The sequence below is a fragment of the Apodemus sylvaticus genome, chromosome 4, assembly GCF_947179515.1.
Source record: "Apodemus sylvaticus chromosome 4, mApoSyl1.1, whole genome shotgun sequence".
Lineage (NCBI taxonomy): Eukaryota > Metazoa > Chordata > Mammalia > Rodentia > Muridae > Apodemus > Apodemus sylvaticus.
Genome location: NC_067475.1, coordinates 56,570,560 through 56,576,559, shown reverse-complemented (window position 1 = coordinate 56,576,559; position 6,000 = coordinate 56,570,560). Strand labels below are relative to the sequence as shown.

At 38.9% G+C, this 6,000-nt stretch overlaps 1 pseudogene; it reads right to left on the bottom strand.

Moving 5' to 3' along the window:
- Positions 1–4,399: 4,399 nt before the first annotated feature.
- Positions 4,400–4,554, bottom strand: LOC127683970 (uncharacterized; annotated as a pseudogene).
- Positions 4,555–6,000: the final 1,446 nt, after the last annotated feature.

Genomic DNA, 6,000 nt, shown 5'->3' with positions numbered 1-6,000 from the left:
ACTTTCTCACCAACCATTAATTGCAAATAGCACTTCAACTGAGGGTGGAACTTGGTAACCACTTCCAGATTTATGTTGGAGTTTTGTTCTGACAGGCACTATATTCTTGATCTAAAATTCCACCCCAACCTTATGTTTCTATAGTTTTTGATTTTCCATTTAAAATGATAACCAATAAAGCTTTATGACCATGAAGGTTTTTTGTTTTGTTTTGTTTTTTACATCTTACTGCATTGTACCTATGGTCTGATAGTTATATTCAGCAATTTTCTAATTGACCTCCCCCCTTATTCCAAAAACTTAATGTTTCTCTCTAATTTTTAATTTCATCATGTTTTAGATGAAAAAGTATGTCACTATTAACTCTGTCTCTTCAAAATTCTCAACTCTTTATTCATATAGCCCACCTGTAATATCATATTAATATGCGTTAACACAGCCTCCTAGCCCTTCTACTCTTCTTTGGGTAGCTGTAGATCATAATACGACCATGCAGTCTACATTGGCACTATTTCAAAAATAGGTCAACCCAACATGGTGTCATTTGTCAGTGTTCTTATGCATCATAAGCCAGTCTTCCCTCAGATTATCAGTCAGTGTCCAAATTCTTTACTTCTCTTCTTAGGCATTACTGCCATCTTCTATCTCTTGGAAGATTTGCTTTCTTCTACTTCATACAAAAATATTTTGTGAATTAAAGTGACAATAATATGCCTTCCCTGGTTGTAGATGTATTTGAAGCTAATGTCATTAGTTAGGTAGCATTCCAGCAGAAACAGCAGCAAAAGAGTTACAACTTAGTAATTTAACAAAAGGCCATACACTGGACAAGGTAGCTGGTTCAATATGACTTTAAGGTCTTTGATTTCTAACTTTATCTTAACATTTTTTCTTAAATTGGCTTGTCTGGAGTATTATGAATGAAGTTTCTATAAATATTTATATTTTGGTGTAAACTTACATATTTTCCTTTCTCATGAGCAAATTACTAATGGGGTTACTGGGTTATATGGATAAATATATGCCTCACATAGTAAAAAACATTAAAAATATTTTAGGAAAAATATCTCTGAAATTTTTCAAGTAAATTCCTAGGAAATCTTTAACTCTAAAGATTTCAAGTGTAAGATTTCTTAATTTCTGAGTCTTCATCTATAATGTGGTAATATTTTCCTTCATTGACTTAGCAACATAATAAATAATATAACTAAATAAACTGTTATCTAGGTAATACACATAAAAAATAGTTCATTTTCTCTGAAATGATTAACCTAACCCACTAAAAGAAATATTACATACAAATAATATACCTTTGACTCTCTATCACCATCTGGTGGCATAATAGAAAATTTGAGAAACAAATTCTTTTTGTTTTTCTTTTTTTTCTTTTTTTTTATTCGATGTATTCTTTATTTGCATTTCAAATAATTTCCCCTTTTCTGGGTCCCCACTCTCCGCAAGTCCCATAAGCCCTCTTCCCTCCACCTGTTCCTCCATCTACTCCTTCCCACTTCCCTGTTCTGGTATTTCTCTATACTGTTCCACCGAGTCTTTCCAGAACCAGGGACCACTCCTCCGTTCTTTTTGGACATCATTTATATGTGGACTATGTCTTGGGTACTCAAAGTTTCTAGGCTAATATCCACTTATCAGTGAGTGCATACCATGATTGATCTTTTGAGACTGGGTTACCTCACTTAGTATGATGTTCTCCAGCTCCATCCATTTGTCTAAGAATTTCATGAATTCATTATTTCTAATGGCTGAATAGTACTCCATTGTGTAAATATACCACATTTTTTGTATCCATTCCTCCATTGAGGGACACCTGGGTTCTTTCCAGCTTCTGGCTACTACAAATAGGGCTGCTATGAACATAGTGGAGCATGTGTCCTTATTGCACGCCAGGGAAGCCTCTGGGTATAGGAGGTATAGCAGGGTCCTCTGGAAGTGTCATGCCCAGTTTTCTGAGGAACTGCCAGACTGATTTCCAAAGTGGTTGCACCATCCTACAATCCCACCAGCACTGGAGGAGTGTTCCTCTTTCTCCACATCCTCGCCAGCACCTGCTGTCTCCTGAGTTTTTGACCTTAGCCATTCTGACTGGTGTGAGGTGAAATCTCAGGGTTGTTTTGATTTGCATTTCCCTAATGATTAATGATGTTGAACATTTCTTAAGGTGTTTCTCAGCCCTCCGAAGTTCTTCATGTGAAAATTCTTTGTTTAGCTCCGTAGCCCACTTTTTAATGGGGTTATTTGGTTCTCTGGGTTCTACCTTCTTGAGTTCTTTGCATATATTAGATATTAGCCCTCTGTCAGATTTAGGCTGGGTGAAGATCCTTTCCCAATCTGTTGGTTGACGTTTTGTCCTTTTGACAGTGTCTTTTGCCTTATAGAAACTTTGTAGTTTTATAAGGTCCCATTTGTCAATTCTTGATCTTAGAGCATAAGCTATTGGTGTTCTATTCAGGAACTTTTCCCCTGTGCCCATGTCCTCAAGGGTCTTCCCCAGTTTCTTTTCTATTAGTTTCAGTGTGTCAGGTTTTATGTGGAGGTCCTTGATCCATTTGGAGTTGAGCTTAGTACAAAGAGATAAGAATAGATCAATTTGCATTCTTCTGCATGCTCCAATTGAACCAGCATCATTTGTTGAAAAGACTATCTTTTTTCCACTTGATGCTTTCAGCTCCTTTGTTGAAGATCAAGTAACCATAGGTGTGTGGATTCATTTCTGGGTCTTCAATCCTATTCCATTGATCCGCTTGCCTGACGTTGTACCAATACCATGCAGTTTTTATCACTATTGCTCTGTAGTAAAGTTTGATGTCTGGGATACTGAATCCCCCTGAAGTTCTTTTACTGTTTAGAATAGTTTTACCTATCCTGGATTTTTTGTTATTCCAGATGAATTTGAGAATTGCTCTTTCTAGCTCTATGAAAAACTGGGTTGGGATTTTGAAGGGGATTGCATTGAATCTGTAGACTGCCTTTCTTGCCCACCGAATCCAAGAACACATCAAAATGATCATTCACCAGGATCAAGTAGGCTTCATCCCAAGGATGCAAGGATGGTTCAATATAAGGAAATCCATAAATGCTATCCACTACATAAACAAACTCAAAGAAAAAACCACATGATCATTTCATTAGATGCTGAAAAAGCATATATTGGATATTAGCCTTCTATCAGATGTAGGGTTGGTGAAAATCTTTTCCCAATTTGTTGGTTGCTGATTAGTCCTTTTGACAGTGTCTTTTGCCTTACAGAAACTTTGTAATTTTATGAGGTCCTATTTGTTAATTCTTGATCTTAGAGCATAAGCTATTGGTGTTCTGTTCAGGAACTTTCCCCCTGTGCCCATGTTCTCAAGGGTTTTCCCCAGTTTCTTTTCTATTAGTTTCAGTGTGTCTGGTTTTATGTGGAGGTCCTTGATCCATTTGGAGTTGAGTTTAGTACAAGGAGATAAGAATGTATCAATTCGAATTCTTCTGCATGCTGACCTCCAGTTGAACCAGCACCATTTGTTGAAAAGGCTATCTTTTTTCCACTGGATTTTTTCCACTCCTTTGTCTAAGATCAAGTGACCATAGGTATATGGATTCATTTCTGGGTCTTCAATTCTATTCCATTGTCCACTTGCCTGTCGCTGTGCTAATACCATGCAGTTTTTAACACTATTGCTCTGTAGTATTGCTTGAATAAAAATATATAATTTTTTAAAAAAAAGATGCTGAAAAAGCATTTGACAAAATTCAGAATCCTTTCATGCTAAAAGTCTTGGAAAGGACAGGAATTCAAGGCCCATATCTAAACATAGTAAAAGCAATATACAGCAAACCGGTAGCCAACATCAAACTAAATGGAGAGAAACTTGAAGCAATCCCACTAAAATCAGGGACTAGACAAGGCTGCCCCCTCTCCATATCTTTTCAATATAGTTCTTGAAGTCCTGGTTAGAGCAATTAGACAACATAAGGAGGTCAAATGGATATAAATTGGAAAGGAAGAAGTCAAAGTATCGCTATTTGCATATGATATGATAGTATACTTAAGTGACCAAAAAAACTCTACTAGAGAACTCCTACAGCTGATAAACAACTTCAGCAAAGTGACTGGCTATAAAATCAACTCAAGCAAATCAGTAGCCTTTATATACTCAAAGAATAAGCAGACTGAGAAAGAAATTAGGGAAATGACACCCTTCACAATAGCCAAAAACATCATAAAGTATCTTAGGATGACTCTAACCAAACAAGTGAAAGACCTATATGACAAGAACTTCAGGTCTCTGAAGAAGAAAATCGAAGATCTCAGAAAATGGAAAAATCTTCCATGCTCGCGGATTGGCAGGATTAATATAGTTAAAACGAATTTTAAGTTTTAAGCCTTTTAAAGGCTATGTATAACCCATTTAAAAGTGTAATTCCACTCCACTCCACAGTTATTAATTAATTGTTTGAACAAGTCCAGAATTTTATATTAAGCGTCTCCCAATACTGAGACATCCTGTCTTTGTACTACACTTGATCTTAGCCAAAAGGCCGAAAAGGTACCTCATGTTAACTTAGAATCATAATCAGCCAGGGGACAATGGCTCTTCCTGGAACTGGATTAAGACAGCTTATGGCTATCCCACAAGCTGTTGACTGTACATGGGATATGTTCTACTAGCTGGGCTGCCTTGTCCTCAGTGGGAGAGGAAGTGCCTAGCCTCTCAAAGACTTGAAATGCCAAGGGGGTGGAGAATAGCCAAGGGATTCCCCACCCTCTCAGAGGAGATGGGGCGGGGAGAAGGATTGTGAGAGGGGATAATTGGATGGGGCGATGAATGGGATGTAAAGTGAATATGTTTTTTAAAAAGAAAATTTTAAAAAGAAGAGATGGGACAGGATTGTGGTGGTGTCTATGGTCACACTGTCTGCACTGAAATCCTAGCTGTACAACATAGGGGTCAAAAGTAACTGTGAGAGCCTCCTAAGCTGGCTATGCTTCAGAGTCGTCATCTATTTAGAGATAACAGAGGGAGGGTAGATGATATGAATAACCATGACCACCATAGGCTCATATATTTGAATGTGTAGTCATCAGGGAGTAGCACTATTTGAAAGAATCTGGAAAGACTCAGTGAAGCAGTATTTGGCAAAACCAGAACGGGGAAGTGGGAAGGGGGGTGGGTGGGAGGACAGGGGGAGAGAAGGGGGCTTACAGGACTTTCGGGGAGTGGGGGGCTAGAAAAGGGGAAATCATTTGAAATGTAAATAAAAAATTATATCGAATAAAAAAAAAGAGGTATGCCCTTGTTGGAGGAAATGCGTCATTGGCAATAGACTTTTTGGAGTCTCAAATATTCATGCTAAAGGATAAGACACCAATCCACCCATAAAATCTTCAACCTAAATTTTGCCCTGCCTATAAGAAGTGAGGGACAAAAATAGAGCAGAGATGAGGAAATAGCCATCATAACCTGCCAACTTGAAATTCATCCCATGAGCAGGAACCAAATCCCGACAATATTAATGATACTCTGTTATGCTTCCCGAGAGATGCCTCACATAACTGCCCTCTGAGAGGCTCCACTCAGCAGCTGACTGAAACAGATGCAGAGACGCACAGCCAAACATTAGATGGAGCTCAAGAAGTCATGTGGAAAACTTGAGGGAAAGATGGAGGAACCTGAAAGGAATAAGGGCTCTAAAAGAAGATCAACAGAGTCAACTAACCTGGACCCTTGGGGGCTCCCAGCAATTGAACCAGCAACCAAAGAGCATGCATGGACTGAACCTCCCCCCCACCCCCACCCCCACACCCCCACCCCCCACACCCCACCCCGTATGTAGCTTGTTCTTCAGGCAGAGCCACCCAACAACTGGAGTGAGGGCTTACCCTGACTTTTTTCTGCCTGTGGATCTCATTTCCCTAACTGGGCTAGCTTGTCTGGTCTCAGTGAGAGAGGATGTGCTGAGTCCTACAGTGACTTGGGATGCCAGAGTGTGTTAGTA